The sequence below is a fragment of the Macaca mulatta genome, chromosome 20, assembly GCF_049350105.2.
Source record: "Macaca mulatta isolate MMU2019108-1 chromosome 20, T2T-MMU8v2.0, whole genome shotgun sequence".
Taxonomy (NCBI): Eukaryota; Metazoa; Chordata; class Mammalia; order Primates; family Cercopithecidae; genus Macaca; species Macaca mulatta.
Window position 1 is genome coordinate 46543137 of NC_133425.1, and position 21529 is coordinate 46564665.

General features: G+C 45.5%; 1 long non-coding RNA gene across 1 annotated transcript in view; it reads right to left on the reverse strand.

The window, feature by feature from the left end:
• Positions 1 to 21529, reverse strand: part of LOC114674299 (uncharacterized) — an 87081-nt gene that overhangs the window by 55910 nt on the left and 9642 nt on the right. The gene's annotated exons all lie outside the window — the stretch shown is intronic.

Sequence of the window (21529 nt, forward strand, 5' to 3'; positions counted from 1 at the left end):
ACTGGATTATTTATTTTCAGAAACAATCTGTGAGCAAAAATCTTCCACCTGTTTCTGTTGAGGCAAACCCCCTTCCTGCTTGGAGGCAGCAGCCTCCGAGGGGCCCTCCTGCTGGGGCCATCTTTGCTTTTACTTTCCCAGATCATCTACATCTGGATAAGGACACAAGCCTGGGGGATTCGTAGACCAACTCTAAAAACCAGTGTGGCAGGGGCCTTCTCAAAAAAAGCCACGGCCTTAGCTTCACCAAGACGATCCTGGGCAGACAAGTGGCTTTTTCTCAAAGAAGCAGCAAGACCAGGCACTCAGGTTGCCTGCAGCCCTGGGCTGAAGTTTCTATCGGATTCCAGACTCAGAGGCTAATGGGAGATGTTTTTAAAGTTAAATCCACTCACAAAGGCCTGGGGGAGGGGTCCATGGCAGCTCTCCGATGCCATCATTAATAGCTGATATAAAAACAACAAAAACAAACCCAAAATGCAAACCCAAAAAATCTCAATTGATTTAATTTTTTAAAGCTTTGATTTCAAAGCATAGTCAGGTTTAGTTTTGAAAGCTGGACTTGGGGGTAGAACCAAAGGCCAGCTTTGGGCAGCCTGTTTCGCCTGCCTCTCCTGGAAGCCCCGGCAGGGCGGTGGTGACTCGCTTACCTCCCCCAGCCCCACCCCTCCCTGCCCATTCCACCCGGCCCGAGACCCAGAACTAGACAGGGGATTTGTTACCGCTGATGTGTGGCCTGTCCGAATGAAGGGGGCTTTTCATTAACAAAGTAGCGGGCGGTGTCATCTTCCCCTGAGTCGGAATCATTCACTATTAGCACAATGTGTTATTATTGTATTTTTAATTGAAATGTAAATTCTGGGAACACTCTGACCCAATTTACTCCCAGGGAAAAAAGGGCAAATTTCTCATTTTCAAGGCTCTAGAAATGCAAGTTAGTGTTATTAATGATTAAGCTCTTTTTCCTTCCCCCCTGCTGCGGGGTGGGGGCCGGGATGGGGATCTTCTTATCCAAGCACAATAGTCTTGTTACCCCATCCTCAGAGCGCATTTGATCGCGAGGTAGATGACTGAGTGGGAAGCTCGAATATTTCCCGCAGCCGTTCCTGGGGTTCACACCTGGGCCGGGAAATGGCCAGAGTGTATAGATGCGGTTTCAGGTTTTAAATAACTACGATGATTGACGTATGATTAAACGATTGATTTGGAGAGGCGATTACTGTCCCGTCTATTTCAAAGAAACTCTCTTTTGTAAAAACAGAACCTAATGGAGACAGGATGATTCAGGGGTTGATTCAGACTTTGCCCACAGACATTGTACACTCACACCCTTTTGGCTGATGTTTCTAGAACTTACACTAGAATTCAAAGGGCAATGGGTATCGGCAGCACTCACTTCCTTGCACAGAAAACAGACAGCATTCACCCCACCTACAAACATTTACTGAACACCTACTAAGTGCCAGGTACTAGGAAATGGATGAATAGCAAAGGTGAATATTTTACAAGCACCTCTGCCGTCCTGAGTTTTAGCAACAGCCCACATGACACCTTCCAAGAGAGTTGAGCCGTATAACCACCTAGTCTGAGACAGCTGCAGCCTAATCACTCTCTATCTTTGGCCCTTTAAACATTTTCTTCATGGGGCTAATTATTGCTAGAAATTATCTTGCTTATTTATTCATTGCATATCTCCTGCCGCCACCCTATCCCTACTGGACTTTAAGAAAGTTCCACAAGGTCCTTGTCCTTGACTGCCACATTCTGTAGTGTGCCCTCAGAACAGAGGTACCAGGCACCTACCAGTGATTAACAAATATTTATTAATAAAAGGATGAATATGGTGCAAGAAGTACAAAAAGTTCATCTGATCCAGACATCTACTGTCTCTCACCAGTGTCATTAATTCCAGGGGCTTACTCTGTGCCACAGAAATGAATAATCACAGTCTGGACCCAGAGTTGCTGCAAGAGACAAATAATAAGTACAGCCTGATTCAATAATGTTATAGACCATGATTCTCAACCAGGGGTGATTTTGCAGTCCCCCTGCCCAGGGGACATTCAGCAATGTCTGGAGATGCCACAACTAGGGAGAGCTGCTACTGGCATCTGGTGGGTAGAGGCCAGGGATGCTACTAAACATCTTGCAATGCATAGGACAGCCTCCACAACAAGGAATTAAGAACTATCTGGTTCAAAATATAGTGTCGAGGTTGAGAAACTCTCTTACAGACAGATAATTGTATAGGCACAGGTAGGGGTGAGGGAGTGGCCTGCAGCTAATGGTCTGGTTAGACTTTGCAGGAGAGGTGGGCTGGGAGCAGAGCAAGATCACGACTTCCATGGAACCTCAGAGCATTGCTCCTGGAGCCACCTCTAAATTAAGCCAGAAGAAAGAGGGCTGTAGAATTTGCCAACCTTCTCTTGCTTGTCAGTTTCGATATGTAAACTCTTCCAATAGGAACCCTTGATCTAATCCATTATTTTACAGAAGGGAAGGTGGAAGCCCTGATAAGGGAACTATGAGATGACCTTGTAACCCTTTGATTAATTTGATTAATGAAGGAGGTTAAAGTCCTGGGTTAGAAAGGAGCAGACACTCTAGGCTCATGGGACCCTGGAGCTCACCTTCCCCACAAGTAAAGGAACATAGCTCTTCCATGCGACCTGTTGGGGTCACACTTGCAAGCCAGAAAGGACCAAGACCAACGTCCTTCTTACTCCAGGTTTGTCTCTTTGCTGAAGCAGGAGCTAGGGAAGGGAAGGGAGCCTCTTTGCTCAGTTTTTCATGTTACCTTTAAACAAGTTATTTGTGGCTTCCTGTGAGCAAAATGAAAATAAATACAGGTTAAGAGAAATGGTTAGCGAAACCACGTAGCAAACAGGGACTCCAGGTCTTCAAGACTTTAGGCAGGCAACATGCCCCAGCCCAACACAAGCGAGCAGAGTATTATTGTCTGTTATTGGACGATCCCCAGGTCAACTCTTTGGTGTTGGCAGTGAGCAGGGAAGGGAGGATTCTTTTTAAAGAAACTTGGCATTTCATTATATCTACTTATAGTCCATAGAGCAAATACAGAAGGCAGAAATGTGGGGTGGGAGGAGTCAAGAATGATGTATGGAAGGTCAGGGTAAGAAAGGGTGGGATAAAGCCATAAAATGAAGCAGCTCTTACATGGTCTTCACCTTCTCAGAAACTGGGACTCTACAACTGTGTGTTTACAAACCAGGAGTCAAGGCTGAGCTACAAATGCATCTGCCTCTGAGAGCTCCCTGGGGAGGGCTTGGGGACCTCCATGCCATCAGCTACCATGTTAACAATGCTGGTCCTGTGAGCTCAGGGCAGATGTCTCAAGATCTTTTCCATGGCTCTCATTCCTGGTCGGATGTTCCCTTCCACATGGATTAAGGGCAAATTCTCTATTTTTGTAGATGCAGAAGACAAAGCAGAAAGCCTCAGAGTTTTCTTTCGGGGACAGAATTCACCCATCAGTAAGTCAGTTGGCAGCTGACAGATCCCAGCTTTGCGCTAGGGTTGGAGGAATGTGAGAGAAAAGGAGTCGTTCCCCCACCCAGGAGTTTATAATCTAGTGGAGGCAAGGCACAGGAGTATCAAACATGCCCGTGGGTAACACCTGCAAAATGGCCCCTAAAGAAGAAGCCACGTGGTAAGAGCCCAAGGGAGACAGAGAGAGCTCTGAGCTGGTAAATGATCAGAGAAGCTTCTGCAACGGTTCTTGCAGAACCCATCGGTTCCTTAAAGGGTCACCTTACAGGATAGACCAGCCCTGAGGGACATTCTCTGGAAGGTACAAAAGAAGAACAAATTGTGCCCCAGGCCAGGAGGAGTTTTCAACCCTTTAGGGAGGAGGAGGTTCTCAGGAGTCCAGATCTGTCTTCAGGCAGCATCCCAGAGGAGCCGTTAGGTGCCTCAAACCCAACACCTCCCAGTCGGAACTCTTCATGTTGCTCCCTAGACTGTGCCTTTTTCCATAATAACTGTCTCAGGGATTGACCAGAAATGAGGAAGTCACCCTAGATGTCTCCATCTTCCCCATCCATTTCTCACCACTGACGGCCACTTTGACCCCTTAACATCTCCATTGCTTCGTGTCTCCTCCTTAGTAACTGATATGGTTTAGCTGTGTCCCCACCCAAATCCCATCTTGAATTGTAGTTTCCATAATCTCCACATGTCCTGGGAGAGACCTGGTGGGAGGTAATTGAATCACAGGAGCAGTTACCCCCATGCTATTCTTATGATAGTGAGTGAGTTCTCACAAGATCTGATGGTTTTATAAGGGGCTTCCCCGCTTTGCTCCACACTTCTTTTTCCTGCCACCCTGTGAAGAAGGTGCCTTTCTTCTCCTCTGCCTTGTGCCATGACTGTAAGTTTCCTGAGGCCTCTCCAGCTATGCAGAACTGGGAGTGAATTAAACCTCTTTTCATCATAAATTACCAAGTCTCGGACAGTTCTGCCTAGCAGTGTGAGAACAGACTATTACAGAATCTCCATTCGCTGCCGATGCCTTCACTCGGGCTCCTGCCATTTCATGCCTGTTTGTCCTATTGGGATCCTAATTTATCTCCCCACTTCCAGCCTGGATTTCTTCTAATATATCCCTTCCAGTACAAAATTTCTAAAATGCAAATCTGCTCATGGAAGCAGCTGCTGTTTATTTAGCACTAACTATGTTTCCAACGCTGGTACTAAGTTGCCTTCTCTATCTCCTTTAGTGTTTGCAGCTACCCTCTGAGATGCCTTTGTTACCTGACAAATAAGGACTTGGAGGCTTAGTGAGGTGTGACACACACTAACTCAAGGTGACACAGCTCTTGAGTGAGAGTCCAGCCTTGAACCTCCATGGCTGAAGCCACATGCTCAGCTATGAGCTGTATGCTTTCTCTCACTCACTGCCATGCCCACAATTCTTCCATGGATCTCTGGATTGGATGGAAGTCCAATGCGCTTAACCTGCTAGTCTTGTTTCCTAGATCTCCCCACTCCCTCCTTCTTTACCCAGCCTCCCACCATGTCTTGCCACTGTGCACCAGCTAATATTTTTTTTAGAAACAGAGCTCTGTCACCCAGGCTGGAGTGCAGTGGCACAATCATAGCTCACTATGGCCTCAAACTCCTGGGCTCAAGCAATTCTCCCACCTCAGCCTTCTGAGTTTCTAGGATTACAAGGGCATGCCAGTATGCTCAGCTAGTTTTTTAATCTTTTGTAAGGATGGGATATTGCTGTGTTGCACAGGCTGGTCTTGAACTCCTGGGGTCAAGAAATCATCTGGCCGGCCGGGTGCGGCGGCTCACGCCTGTAATCCCAGCACTTTGGGAGGCCGAGGAGGGCAGATCATGAGATCAGGAGATCAAGACCATCCTGGCAAACTCGGTGAAACCCTGTTTCTACTAAAAATTCAAAAAATTAGCTGGGTGTGGTGGCGGGTGCCTGTAGTCCCAGCTACTCGGGAGGCTGAGGCAGGAGAATGGCATGAATCCGGGAGGTGGAGCTGGCAGTGAGCCAAGATCGCACCACTGCACTCCAGCCTGGGCGACACAGCGAGACTCCATCTAAACAAATAAACAGAAAAAAGAAATCATCTGGCCTTGGCATCCCAAAGCATTGGGATTACAGGTGTGAGCCAGTCACTGTACCCGGCCCCCATTCTAAACTTCTTAAAGGAACGAACCATGCTTCCAAATAAACCAATTGTCCTTGAAAGCAAACTTTTCTCCATCTGCCTATTGCCACCCCCTCTTCAAGACTTAGTGCGAACACTACTTCCCCCAGGAGGCCTTCTCCATGTGGTCCAGATGAAGCGTGCTGCCTCGGTGCCACCACAGCACCCCAGGTCTCTGCCACAGGACCTACATTCTACTGCAACTGTTTTTATACATTCGCCTAAACTAGACTGTGATTTCCTGGGAGCAGGAACCATGTCTTTCTTTTTCCTAGCACAGTGTCAGCATGGGGTGGGTGCTTGGTAAATTGTTGTTCAGTGAATATATGAGACAGGTCTTTAAAACATTGAGAGTAAGAAGGTGTGCTACCAGACTCAGTTGCAGAGAGAGAGAAGGAGACAGAAAGTGGGTGGATTGGATGGGGAGAGAAGGTAGAAATATACATGGTGCAATTAAGTGTTGGCAATGAACTCAATGTTTGTGTATCCCAAACATTCCTGTGTTGTAATCTTATACCCCAAGGTGATGGTGTTTGGAGGTGGGGCCTTTGGGAGGTGTTAAGTCATGAGAATGGGGTCCTTATGAATGGGATTAGTGCCCTTATAAATGAGACCCCAGAGAGCCCCCTCACTCCTTCTACCGTGTGAGAACACAGGAGAAGGCACCATCTGTGCACCAGGAATTGGGCTGTCACCAGACGCTGAACCTTCTAGTCCCTTGAACTTGGATTTTCCAACCTCCAGAACTGTGAGAAATAAATTTCTGTTGTTAAGCCACCCAGGCTATGGTACCTTATGGCAGCCTGAACAGACTAAAACAAGTGTTCCTACAATATTATTAATTAAGGCATTCACCAGGAATCAGGCCTTCTTGGGAATTCTGTATTACAAAGGCTGCAAACAGACAGAGAGGCTGCATGTAGTGGCTCACTCCTCTAATTCCAGTGCTTTGGGAGGCCGAGGCAGGGGATCACTTAAGCCCAGGAGTTTGAGACGAGCCTAAACAACATGGTGAAACCCTATCCCTACAAAACAAAACAAAAAAATAACAAAAGTTAACTGTGCTTAGTGGCTTGTCCCTGTAGTCCCAGTTACTTGGGAGGCTAAGGTGAGAGGATCACCTGAGCCCGGGGAGGTGGAGGCTTCAGTGACCTGTGATTGTACCAATGCACCACTCCAGTCTGGGCATAGAGTGAGACCCTGTTTGAAAAAAAAGAGAGAGAGAGAGAGAAACCTCAGGAATAAAGGAGACTGTAACTGCCATATTATGAAATCTGGCATCTTGATCAGATCTCATCACAGGGCTTGTAGCCATCACACATAGCAGTCAGCAGTGTAGGTGAGTTTTATTATCTTCGTGCAGTGGTGAATCCCTCAGTATGCGCAGCCGTTTAGCACGGTCGCTATTCTAGTTCCACCACGAGCTAGCTGTGTGACCTCAGGAATGTTCCTTGACCTCTTTACCTCAGTATCCTCATCTCCAAATAGAGATAATAAAAATATCAACCTTTTTGGTTTTCTGTGACTATAAAATCAAATAAAACATGTAAAACAAGGACTTCAAAAATACTAGCTAATCTTATCATAACACACATAATAGCATTGCAAATAGTGACAAATTTAGAGAATTTTTATTTTTAATCTAAGAATCTCATAGCATCCTTTCTGATTAGCAGACACCTTCTTAGAAATTTCAGAGGTAAAGTGGGAAGTCATGGAATTATATGTGCAAGAAGCTGTGTCTGCTGACAAATCCATATCCCAGGAAGTAAACCTAGTCATCCAATATCAAGAAGAGCCATTTGGCATCTTGCTTTTTGCTGTGTAAGCTGAGGAATCACCCGAGACTGGCCATCTTGGGGAGAAAGTAAGCCCAACACTAAGTAACTCGGGATTAAAAGACCATCGATAGCTTGTGACAGGCACTTCCTGAGAAACGCATCCTGGTCAAATAGCAGCAATCATTAAATATATGAGGATCAGTCAATTTAATCTGTGCTTTTCATATGGATTGATTGGGTTAGCAAAGTAACAGAGCCAGGAGACAATTGACATTTCCACATCCTTTTCAGACATGCTGGGAGGGAAGAGAAGCAGGCAGGGAGACTTGCAAAGGGAACCTGCCCCCACCCCTCACCTCATGCGGTTTCCACCTGTGCCTTGCTTTAAACATTCAGAAGCTCAGAGGGCCACGATCAGGGGGAGGTTCAAAGGCACAGACAATGAAGCTGGTGCACAAGTAGCTCCTCCTTGAGTCCTGACCGTGGCCTTTTATCAATTTCCTCTCCTTTCCTTCCACTCCCCACCAAGACCAACTTACTCAAATCCCAAATTACAAGTGGAAAGAGGCCACTGAGCCCTAAAGTCAGTAGCCCTAAAGAGCCCTCTCCACCTGGGTATATAGCAAAGGAAATAAGAAATCAATGTTAGCTTGAAATAGACAGTGGAGTCCTGGCAGGCCAAAGAAAGGTTTCTCCAACTGGAGCATGTCCCCAGAAGATGAAGGGTGAGACAGCTTCCTTGAGAAAGGCCTGGTGGGGTGTGGAGAGAGGTCAGAGTACTCTAAGGCAAGACTCCATCCATTCCATCAACCACCTTCCTTCACCACCATTAAGAATAAGATACAAAACTTTGCTGCCAGGTGCAGTGGTGCACGCCTATAAGCCCAGCACTTTGGGAGGCCAAGGTGGGTGGATCACCTGAGGTCAGAAGTTTGAGACCAGCCTGGCCAACATGGTGAAACCCTATTTCTACTAAAAATACAAATATTATCCTGGTGTGGTGGTGGGTGCCTGCAATCCCAGTTAGTTGGGAGGCTGAGGCAGGAGAATCGCTTGAACCTGGGAGGCGGAGGTTGTGGTGAGCAGAGATCTCGCCATTACACTCCAGACTGGGTGACAGAGCGAGACTCTGTCTTCAAAAAAAAAAAGAAAGAAAGAAAGAAAAAGAAGTTTGCTTCTTGGGTTGCAACTTACCTTTGACTTCCATAGCCCCCAAATTTGTCACAGTTGGAGAGGGAGGCAATGATTTTTGTGCTCTGAGCCATGTCTCCTTGGCCCACCTGATTTCAGCACTGGGGTGGTAGACAGTTCCACATCCAATGCCAGTGTGCCTGTAGCATCTCTCCACACCCAAGGCCACCCTCCACCAATGGGCATGGGAGTGTGCATATAATCTTAGTTTCATTCTGTGGGTAGGATAGTACTAAGGTGAATTCTGTGTTAATCTTCAAACTCATGCAGTCACCAAATCACTTTTTCTTTCCCCTCCTTTCCTTTTCTCTTCTCCCTTCTCCTTCATTCCTGCTTCCTGGGATCATTGCTCAACAAAATGCCTGCACCTCAGCCCCTGTCTTAGGTTCTGCTTTTGGAGAACCCAAACTAGGACCTATGGAAGGTAAAAGACCAGGAGTCCCTCCAAGGGCATGCACTTCAGAGTTGACAGATACCTGGTTGGCCCTAAATCAAGCTTGGATTGTGCTGTGCCCTCAAGATGCCCCACACATCACAAGAAGACTTCACTTCCCAGAAGGTGTTGCTCTGGGACTATGCCCTGTTTCCTTCCTGTGGTGGGAGAAATGATCCAGAAATTTCTGGAGACAGCTCATTGGTACAAGCACAGCCCTTGGACATATGACATTCTCATTTAAGCCTCATGACCATCCCAGGGTGCAGGGCAGGGGACTACCCTCATTCCCAGAGGAGCAAAACTGAAAGTGTTCTTGTAAAGAGTTTCTTAAAATAGGTTTGACTGATTATTTAATAAAGTTTTCAACAAATATATGCCAGTTTGGCATTTTCTCATTCTTTTACATCAGTAAATCCTTGCAATATCCTATTTTGGGGGCATGTGGTAATAACACATTTTATTTCATCTCTTCTAGTCCAGTATTTTTTAAAGCATGACATATTTTAGATGATACTGGGGGATGTTACTTAATAACCTTGATCACACAGTAAAAAAAAAAAAAATTATTCTCTTTTCTGTTTTCTTCCAATCGTATAAAAACAAGCAAAAAGCCTCAATTTGGTGCTAATATATCTTTAGCACCTCTCCAAAATTTGATGATCTTTCTGTTTAAAAAGGAGAGAGTAGGCCTCAGGTGAGCAACCATATCTGGCTAGAATTTTAGGATGACGTTCATGGAGTTAATTTTCAGGTTTGCATCTTTATACAGCAACAGAAGGTCAACTTCCGTTTATGGAAGTGATATAAGCGTTTTCTTTTGAATAATACATTAAAGCAAAAAAAAAATGGAGTCAGTAAAAATATCAAGTCATTGATCATGGTAAAATTTATATATGCTGATTGAGAATGCCTGAAGTCTAGAAAACATTGTTGTAAGCCATTCATTCCTCCAGTTAGGCTAACCCTCCTCTGCTTACGTAGTTAGTTCCCTTATTTGATCATTCACATAGAAAACCTTCTACTAAAAGGACGAAATTATCTGGAAAAGGATCCCAGAGACCTGTTGTAATCTTGACAAGGTCTTTCCCCTTCCTGGAACTCAGCTTCTCCATTTTTAAAATGGAGAAGGGTATTTTAAGGATGGGTAAGACAATTTCTAATAACCCTTGAAACGCTGATGTTCTAGGTTTCAAATGCGGATAACTCTGAAGTTCTGACTTTTAGCCCTGACTTCTCCTGCAATGGAGATGTTGGTATCAAAATTCCAGGAGCTGGATCTGAAGGAAAAAATTAATCACATTGGGACAACATGCAAGCCCTTTACCGTGGTCTGCGAGATCTGCCACTATCTGGCTTCTGTTTGCCATTTCTCTATTGATATCTGTCACCTGGCTCATTTCTCCTCGTCCTTTAAGATTCATCTCAGGTATCACCTCTTCCAGGAAGCTCTCTATGATCAACTTACCCATCACCAGTCTGAGATAGGCATAGCTTTCTTCTGAGCTCTGGCATCACCTGGCTTTGGCTTGCATCCTGTGGCATCACAGGTAAGTGTCCATGTCCCTCACCGGACTGCCAGCTTCTTTGTGTGCTAAGGGTCCAACACAGAGACTGGCATAGAGTAGGTGTTCAATAATATAGGATCCAACCTGGGCAACATAGGGAGACCCCATCTATACAGAAACTAAAATAAATTAGCCAGGTGTGGTAGTGATGCCTGTGGCCCCCAGCTATAGAGAAGGATGGCTTGAGCCTGGGAGATCAAGGGTGCAGTGAGCCATGACTGCACCACTGCACTCCAACCTAGGTGACAGAGCAAGACCCCATCTCTAAAAAAATCAAATAAAAATATGATCAATGCATGAATGATTCCTTTTCCAATTTAGCTCATAACTCTGTAAGTCTACTACTTTGTCTACAGAATTCTTTCAGTTCACTCTTCCTCTTCATGGTATTCCTCTTCATGTCTTGACATTTTTTCATGTGCTACCTGATAAGGACAAGGTTACTGTGTCATTTACATCAATCCAGTTCCTTCCAGGAGGCTCGAAGCTTCTGCAGGATAGGGATTGCCTCCCACTTCCCCACTCCCCACTTGCTAGGAAAACCGTAGGCACTCATGAGTAACTATAATTATCCAGAGAGACACAAACTCTTCATTAACACAAATGGAATGTCCTCCAGGCCCCTGCCACTCCCCCATTTCTATTTTGTACCTTTCTAAGTCGGGCCCATTCTGCTGCTCCTAAGTCATAGCTTCTGTGAGCGATAGTATGCCAGAGTACCAGATACAATTATATATGGGGGAAAGAAATTTCTATTTTTGTCTCAAGAAAATTATGTGATTTTGCTTAAGTTCAATTTTAAAACATGGAATATGACTGAACTTAATGTTAGTACTTAAGAAAAATGTTCACGATAATTACAGATGAAGATACATATCTACAATTTATTTCAAATTTAGTAATAGAAAAAAATTCTGGATCCTAACATAACTATTTATAACTTGGCCAGGATAACTCTAAGGATCCCAGTTATTTCACCAGAATAGGTTATTTTTCATGTATCTTATTTAAGCAATAATGCATGACAGAGCATGAATTATGGCATATTAATTCTCACCTAGTGTGCTATTAGGCTAACGTTGATGGCCGAGAGCTGTCAGTGCAACTAGGCATGAATTAATATCTAATAATTCCCCTTCTGAAATGTCTTATTGAGATTACAGCATTTTATTAGTAAAGGTTATTCCTTTAAAAATGTTTTTGTATGCTAATTGGGAAAAGGGTGCTCAGGACGGGGAAAAGCTTCTCGGCTTTCTCCAGCAGCTATTTCTGAAACTTCTCTTTGAGGTCCCCAACACTTCACCCTTGTTGACACACAAATATCATCTTTTGGAAGTTTTCTTAGACACTTGGCACAAAGGAGCCCCTCAGCAGTTGAGAATCTGGATGTAATAACTTGCTTTGGCCAGAGATTTCATTCGATGAAATTCAAGTGGGCCTTGCAAATGTGAGTCCGGCCCTGGGAGGTGCTAAGGGAGAAGGCAGGATGCTGAAGATTCTTCCAGCATCAGCAGGGAGGCCACTGGTGAATACAGCGAGGACCATGCAAGGTTGGAGTTTGAGACAGAGGGTTCGAATCCTGGCTGTAGTACTTGCTAGCTGCAACCCTTGGGCAAAGTCCTTTAACCTTCTCTGGCTCACAGTTTCCTTCTAATATAGTGGGCATTCTCCCCACCTCCTGAGTCTGATGGAATACACAAGTGTCCACTGCTGCAGCCCCTCTCTTTACCTACCTGTTCCTATATTGAAGCCAAAGTGATCTGTGTTACGGGCTCATCATTTGAAACTCAGCATGTGCTGCCATCTCCTGCAGTGTCTCCTGTCTCCCTCGCACCTCTCAGAGCCCAGACCAGAGTGTGGCCCCTGGAGTCCTAATGATAAAGGTCATGTGCACGTTGAAGGGCCAGAGCCCAGTACAGGGCACCATCCACTTTGGGCAGAAGGAAAATGGACCATTTTTGGTGTCAGAATGCATTACAGGATTGACTTCGTGTTCATCAGTTTGGAGATAATACACCAGGCTGTACCAGGGCAGGTCCTTACTTTAATCCTTTAAACAAAAACCACAGTGGGCCAAGGATCAAGAGAGGCAGGTTGGAGACTTGGGTAATGTGACCGCTGGCAAAGATGGGGTCGCCAATGTATTTGTTGAAGATTCTCTGGTCTCATTCTCAGGACACTATTCCATCACTGCCCACACAATGGTGTCCATGACAAACCAGATGACTTGGGCAAAGGTGAAAATGAAGAAAGTACAAACATGGGAAATGCTAGAAGTTGTTTGGCTTGTGGTTTAATTGGGATTGCCCAATACACATGCTCTTAAATGTGGTCTGAGTTCCATTAATTCATCTATTATCCTGCTTAGCTGTAGAGATTAAATTTGATAAACATTAAACACTGAAACCTTTAAAATGAAATAAAAAACTCATCATGGCTTCTCTCCTGCCCCAGGCATATAGACTAACAGTCTTCTGCTGGCTTCTATTTTTAAATTTTTTAAAAATAATTCCAATTAATTAATTAATTCACAGACAGGGTCTCACTCTGTTGCCCAGGCCAAAGTACAGTGGCACAATCATGGCTCACTGCAGCTTCGACTTCGTGGACTCAAGAGATCCTCTCTCCTCAGCCTCTTGAGTAGCTGGGACCACAGGCGCACACCACCATGCCCAGCTAATTTTTGTATTTTTTGTAGAAATGGGGTTTTGCCATGTTTCCCAGGCTGGTCTTGAACTCCTGAGCTCAAGCGATCTTTTCACCTTGGCCTCCCCAAATCCTGAGATTATAGGCATGAGCCACCACGCCTGGCTGTTATGCTGACTGTGCCTTATTGGGATGGGGGCCATTGCAGTCTGAGTTCTGGTTCCTTGGGCTCCCTTCTGCTCTTCCATTAGGCTAGGATTCCCCTGTCTATGGGCTGTCACCACTTCCTAACCCCTCCTCCACTCTTTCTTCATGTTAGCCTGTCGCTAGTTAACTCTTTCACACAATTCAGATCTCAGCTAAACCAGAGAAGCCTTCTCTAAATCTATGCAATAGGCATTCTGCATCTCCTCCTTCTAGGCGCATGGGGGATTGCCCATTCCCATTCTCCTTCGAGTTGGGTGTGGCCATGTGACTTCACCTGGGATGAAATGTGGACAGAAGTGATGTGTGTTGCCTATAGGAAGAAACATGCTTTTATTTCCCCTGTGACTGTGGAAGCAGGGTTGAGATGAAGCCCCTCTCAGGCTGTTTCTGAGTGAATGTAAGAAGCAGAATGTCCCTTCTGACCCACCTGAGAGAGAAATAAATAGCTCCTGTTAACCCCATGAAGATTGAGGGCTATTTGTTACACAGCAAAACCTAACCTAACCTGCCTGATACACCCACCCTGACCTAATGGGTCCATCCTCTCCTTGTGCTTGGGCAAGTCCTTATGTAACACCTTGGAGTCTGTCTCTACATTATTTATCATGACTATAAATAGTTTTGTGTAATTATTTTCTTAGTATCTATTAGCTCCACTAGTGTTTCGTAGTTCAACAGATTCAGATTTCTGATGCATAGGTCAAAGATGACTCCTACCCACTGAGCAATACACTCTGTCTCAAATTTGCTGTGTGATCTCGAGCAAGAGTCTTCTCCTCTCTGGGCCTCAGCTTCATCATTTGTTAAGTGAAGGTAATCTTTTCTGGTACCTTCCATGCCTGGGGTTGGGATATAATAATAAAGCATGTATTTCTGTATTAATAAGTTGCACAAATACATCCTGTTGAGCAGGAAATTAGAAAATAATACCACCCCAGGTCACACTGGGGTGAAGATTCAGTACCCAAGTCCTGAAAGCCGCATGGCAGTTGGCATGGCAATTCCCACTTAGAAACCTCTTTGCGGTGCCCTTAGGCAACGTCGACCCTAGGACAACCCCCACTGAGGACAAGAATAAAGACACGTTTTCTTAGAGAAGCTGGTGAGCATCCTTTCCGATTTGAAATATATGGGGGTTGCTTTGTACTACACAAAAATGAGACTGGGAAACAAAATAATTTTGTATCCCTAGGCTACTGGCAAGAGAGAGGCTTATCCGGTCTTTGGAGCTCAAGAAATCTTCTCACTCCCTCCCTCCAAAACAAAAGAGTCTATGAGAACGGAACCAATGTAGTTGCTCACATATTACAAAATCAATGTCCATCAGTGCCGAGCTGCTTGGCTGGCCCACCTGTGAACAAATGTGCCAGAGCAGACACCGCCCAACATCCACATATGCACTGCTTCGCTCTCTGCACAGTTTTTACAGCCATAATTAGGTTTTGAAGGGATCCAGGAGAGCCCTTCATAAGGGAACAACCAAGCTAAAAGGCCAAGGAGAAATCATATCCTGAGCCCTGTTAGTCGGACACCCTGTCTCTCAAATGACAATTTTTCCATGGAGGCATGGCCTCAAGGGAGGGGTGGCCGACAAGACAATGAGGTCTCCAATAAATCCTTGAGAGCTTAGCATTTCAAGACTCTCCACTATAGTTTGGGATTCTCATGTGACTTCCGATTTGACTCTGAAGCTGCTTGTGTCTATGTGTACTCCTAAATACAGAAAGAATCCAAATTTTCTTTCTACAAGTCTAGGGCGAGACAGGAATCTGAGCTTCACTCTCTTTCCTTTCTGACCCCTTGTGGAAAGCTGGCTTCTAGTCTAAGACAAGGCTGAAGGCTACAAGTGATGCTTCCAAATGTTCTTTTAACCCTCAGTGGGCCCCAGGTCTCCACATGTCAGGTAGGATTTGCTTCAGTTTCAATCTTTGTCCAAAGTCCCTATTTCTCTCTCTGCCAGGAGATAGCCTCAGAGATCAGCCCAGAGTTCATAAACAAGCTGCAGGCATCATTTGCAAAAGAAACCAGAGGCCAAGAATCACTGCATGGCAAAGGTGATCACTTCTTGATGATCTCGTCTACCCTCTGTACAAGATATGTATGTTATCTCCTTAGGAAGAAAGCCACCTGTTACCTAGAACTGTGCCCTGCCCACGTGTACCTACCTGCTCAGAGGCTGAATTCTGAGAACCACGTGATTGAGAAGAGACTGAAGAGCAAGAACCCATTGCAGAGACAGGATTACTGAGTCAAGTGGAGCAACTAACTGTGATCAAAGGGAACCAAGGCCTCTCACTTTTCTCTGTGGGTTACCCACTAAACCAAAACACATGCATCAGAACCTCATGGTGCTTGTTAAAATGCATATTCCTAGGCCCTGTGCCAAGATCCACCACAACAGAAGCTCTGGAGCTGGGGCTCTGGAATCTGCAGTTGTAGCAATTTGGAAATCAGGAGCCTAGATTCATGCTTTCTCACACGCCCTCAGCCAACATGATACTGATGAGCCATGAAATCCAAGAATCTATACAGTAAAACTTAATTCCTCCCATCTCTCTTTAAAGTTACCTTAAAAGGAGGCAGATTTGAAAGTCGATAAAGACAGCACATTAGCAAGAGCTAGTTAAACTGGCCCAATGGACAAATACAAGTTTCTAAAAGTCCCTTTCTTCTGCATAGTATTTTTCTGGTGGTTGTGGTTTCTGTTATTAAAAATCCCTTCTCTACGCACTTGTGCATAATCCAGCCTATTTCTGAAGCCTTCCAAAGGAATCTGAACCAGGTATCATCAATTTTGGACCAGCCTTAGAGAAAGGTATTGTGGAGACAATGTTAGGTCTCCAGTCCCAGGACTGTACCTCGTCTCCAGGCCACGAATTTCAATTTCTTCCTCCTCCCCTTCTGGAGGTGACGTTCTTCCCTGCCCTCGCCTCCTCGGAGGTACACTTCCCTTCTCAGTAAGCAGCTGCGCCCTTCTTGGCAGCTGCTGCAGATTAGTAAATTACAAGTTCGAGATTAAAAAAGAAATGACTGAAGAATAAAACCTTTAGTCTGGCAATTTGAAGTCAGACTGCCACAATGAACACCTGTTGAGAAAGACCATTATTAGAAGCTGGAGGCTCTGGGTGAAAAGATCACTGTGAATTAATTTTGATTGCCTCACGAAACTCTGCATAACAAATGATCTCCAAAGGGGGTGTCAAGGGACTTGCATTTGAAGGGGGTGGGGGAAGATTTTGTTTCGAGCAAGGTAATATAAGCTCTACCATGACATTAAAATCCACCATTGGTTGCACTTGTCTGTATCCCTCTGTTGAAACAGATTGTGCATGCTAAGGTTACCATGTATTATGCTTCTGGGGAAAAAAGAGAAACAATTGATATCAAAATCTTTTGAAAAGGTTAGTTGAGAAAGCATGAGGTCAGGGACTCATGACTCCAAATTGTTAAATCGTTTATTTACGTCTGTGTCTATGTAAATGGAGATTTGGGTGTGCTCTCAGTGATTTAACAACCCTTGTTTTATTTTTCTAACTATATACATACATATATATATATATGTATACACACACACACACACACATACCTGCACACCTCTATAACTTTTTTTTGTAAGGGAAGAATAGAGTGAAAGATATGTTAAGAAATGGATTTGCTTGCAGTTAGATGACCTTTGTACTTTGTAATGTCATCAGAAATGAGAAAAAGGCGTGAGAGATCATGAGGTACCGTGGAATAGTGGGGCTGGGTGGGTGACGGGGGGAGGATACACTGAATATTAAGTAGTTTCATTCTTTCCTGAAAAGAAAGAGACTCCAACTAAAATACGCCGGCGTCCTACCTGTCTGTCAGCCCCTGATTAAATCTAAAAGCAGGCATCCCATCTGTTTGCCCAAATGAAAAGTGTAATATTCTACTAACTACTTTCTATGATTACTCAACTTCAGAATTTCCTGCAAAATGATCCTCAGTTCATCTGAAGTTTATCTGGCTCACAAAAAGAAGCTCCAGAAAGCTTTGTGCTTTTAAGCTAATAAGCAGTGTACCCAGCTGACTCTGCGGCTGAATTTTCAACACTTGGCCATTAATATCACATGAATTTTCATAGCCGTGGACTTCCATTTGTCATGAGGCATAAAACCTGGAAGCACTCGGAGAGCCATGGATAGCTATGAATATAAGCAAAATCTTAATCCTCTGCCCAGTTAGGCTCTTCCTAATAGTGAGAGTGTGGAAATTATACAACTGTGTTGGGTTATGTAACAATATTTCCCTGACCAAGCATATCATTTTTTTTTTACATGAATCATAATTTGTTCTTTCAATGTGTTGGGACTTAGCCCCAACAGCTGAGCAGGACATGTGCATGGACCCCCCCCATCCCCAAATCTCCAAGGGGCATCAATTCTCACAAAGTTCGAAGATGCTTCTGGTGCCTGCTTTTGTTTCTAGGTCATCAAAAAGATTTGGGAAACCTTGCTGTGCGCGGAGCCTACTTGGGTTGCCTACAAATGCTCTCTCGCCACAAGCAAACGCTCTTAAAAAGAATTCCAATTTCTGCACGATTTGGAAAGTCTTTGGGGGGTTCCTTGGAGATATTAGATAATTGAATATAGCTTTTTCCCATCGGAAAACAAAACAAAACAAAAAAACCTCACATCCAACAACATCCCCCGAACCCCCAACGTCCCTTAGCACACCAGTCAATTTTATGACAAAATTAATCTGCAGCGTGACTTGTGGAGCCCCAGAGGGAGGTCATGGAGGCCGGTAAATATGTAAACGTGGGTTTTTCGGTTTCCGTTTCGCATGAATACAAAATAAACTGCGGCCCTGTGCACGCTGGAAAGTTCTTCCTTAAAGTTAATAAAATCTGTCAACTTCCATAAAGGCCGAGAGAAAGGGGGTGCACAGGTGCAGACGTTCGGGCTGCTGCTTGAGAAGTCGAGGCAGCTAATAAAAAGCCCTGGGCACCGCGCGCCTCCTTCCCCATCAATTCCCATCAAGCGTTATTAGAGTCATCTGCCGTCTCCGAGGTGCGTCCCCCGCGCTCGCCCCGCAGAAGCGACAATGACATTTGGCCGCGCTGCAGGTGCGGCTGTGTGTGGCCGCGCGGCCGGAGTGGGGCCGCCTTTGTGGCGCTCGGGTCCTTTGATCTGGGCCACAAAGGGCCGCGAAGCTGCAGCCCCCGGCTTTCTGCGGACGACTTCTCCCGGGCCAGGGAGGGCCCAGGATGGGGGTGGGGGCGAGGAGCGAGGAGAGCCGGGAGAGGGAAGGGGGCCTCAGGAGGGGGTGATCCATAATATTTATTTCAACAATAGCTTCAAATCTTTTTAAACATCATAAGAACACGGCTCATTAAGCCCACAACAGCCTTGAAATTGTGTTATAAAACCGCAAAACAGAAATCAATACATTTGCTAGAAAGGAGGTAATGAAATATATTGAGTTGCCTGAGAAGTGGTTTGTATGAATCATAATATTATTATGTGCGCATCAATTCCATTTCCAATACTTAAAGTTAACCAGCTAGCGAAGAGCACCCTGAACCCTCGTTAAACAAGCTCTCCCCGATTATTTGCTAGACCGGCGCATCCTATAAATATCCCGGGGCGGGGGCCCAATCAATGCGGCCCACCCTAGAGCTTCAGCTGCTGCAGCCCTATTGCTTCCCGGCCTGATCAATACAGGCTCACAATGGCCAGAAGAAAGCCAGGGGCAGGCCCTGAGCTCCAGGCTGGAGCCTCCCGCCCAGAGCAACAGCATGGCCAGTTTCTACAAAAGGGCCTTTGGCCAGCTGCTCCTCCCCTCCCAACCAGAGACTGCAGCTTCCCTCCCCATCCCTCTAGTGAGGAGGTCCGGGTTCCTACTGCTTCCTCGACTTTAGGGTGTGTGAATATGAGCAACCATGTCCCTGCACTCAGCACCCTAGTAACCACCCAATGCAATGGGCCAGCTGCAATTTATTTTCTCATTATTTTGTGATGATGTTGTATTCTTTATGCTGCACTGTCAGTGAATTAAAAGTGGATGTGTGTTTCTCATTCTCCTTCTTGATACATTTCGAGTAGGGCCCGATTCTATAATGTACAGGAAGCTGAAAATCAGGGAGAGATTCTGGTTTTCTGGGGTCTGTGGCTTATGCAATTTGGAGGAGAGGCGCTCTTCAAGAAAAATGATCATACTTTTGCAAATTTCATAAAAATATATGAACATGTTGCCAAGATCCTTCCCGGGTCTTAGAGGGAGTTTGGTGGGCAGGGACCCCAAAGCTGGAGCTTCATAGCTTCTGGAGGAGTCTAAGCCAGAGGAAGGCCATGCTCCCTGAAATTACCCATACATTTCCGTGCCGCCTCTACTTTCTGGAATGTATGTCCCCTAAGGGGTGCAACTTTGTTTGGCTTTCTTCCCTCTGTGTCCTGAGAGCTAGTGACCATCTCCTAATAGGTATCGGGTGAGTAGGTGGATCTGGGAGCGATTTGTCTGTAGGGTCAGCCTGGAAGCCACAGGCTCTTGTCTCAGCCACAGCAATTTCTCTGAGGACTTGAGATGGGCAGCCTCTTTGTACACCCTCTGGCTCCACCTGTGGCCTTTGCACCCATGCATTTGGACTGATTTAAAACAAGAGCTGGTTGACTCCTGGAACATTCTCGGGTAGTCAGTAGAACATGGACAGCCACATGTAAACCCTCACATGTGAACACGGGCACACACACCATGCCAGGTCAAGGAAGTTGTGACTCCCCAGGTAATCCAAGTGCTGGCAAGGCTCTTTCTGGTTTTGGGTTGCCACTACCTGGAAGGCAGGGAGGAGGTAGAAGGGGTGCAACGGGTGTTTAGTGGGTAGAGGCCAGGGATGCTGCTAAGTATTTTACAAGGCACAGACCAGCCTCCAAAACAAAGAATGTCCAACCCCAAACGACAATGGTGCTGAGTTTGAGGGACCTTGGGCTGCGGCTGCACCAACTTTTTTCTGTCCAGAATTTACAGTGCTGCTGTCACTGCGTCAGCCACAGTGCCTTTGACATTCTCTCTAAAAGGGGTTTAGGGAATGCTGAAACACCCTATTCCTCTTCCACTATAATATCATGGCTGGGGAACAGGATTTTTATTCCAGCCTTCCACCTGCTTACCACGGACAGCCATTGTCCCCAGTGTGCTGCTGCTGTTCCTGCTGCTGCTGCTGCTGCTGCCACAGCTCCAGGCCCTTGCTCTGGTGCCACGGGAGCACAGTCTCTCCCCAAGACCCCGGGTGAAGAGTGCTGCTCCAAAACAACAACCAGTCACCTGCTTGCTGAGGGTTGCCTGTCATGCTCCTGCTTGGCCCCCAAGGTATCTGACTTGATTCCTTTCAGAACCATTGCAAAATCATTGCAGATTCTGCAGTACAAATACAGGAATCAGACACTAAATGTGCCTGTATTTCAGGATCTAGAAGCTGGGTGACGATAATTTTTCCAGCACTAGATTTTTTCCCCTGGTGTTGTTCTTATTTTCCAGCCCCTTTCTCCTTTTTTCCCCTCCCCCACTGCCTGTTGTCTTGCGCTTATCCCAGAATTGATCATCCCTACTGTCCTGGCCGTCTGCAGAGACAGACTTTGCAACAACCCAAGTTTCTGCTGTCACCGGCCAGGAGAGATCAGTGGTCACCTGAAACAGCACAAACGTGATTTTCTTTGTCTGGAGAGGGGACTGCCATTCCTGCGACATAATCCCAATTATGCACAATTAGCTGACTCAGGCCAATGCTGGCCACTTATTGACCAAGCAGATGGTCACCCAGGCTATGATTTTGTCATCGCAGAAGCTGGAAACCAGTTTAATTTGAGCACAGAAAACTGAGAAATAGCCCCATATTTCCATACCTACAGATAATCCCCTGATCATATTAGGAGCCAAACTAGAAAGTAATCTGTTCTGTGTGTGTGTGTGTGTGCGTTTTTTTAGGGTTTTATTTTAAAGCATTATCCTTAAAATTGTTTTTAGTTCCAGCATGAACCTGAGGAAGGAGACTAA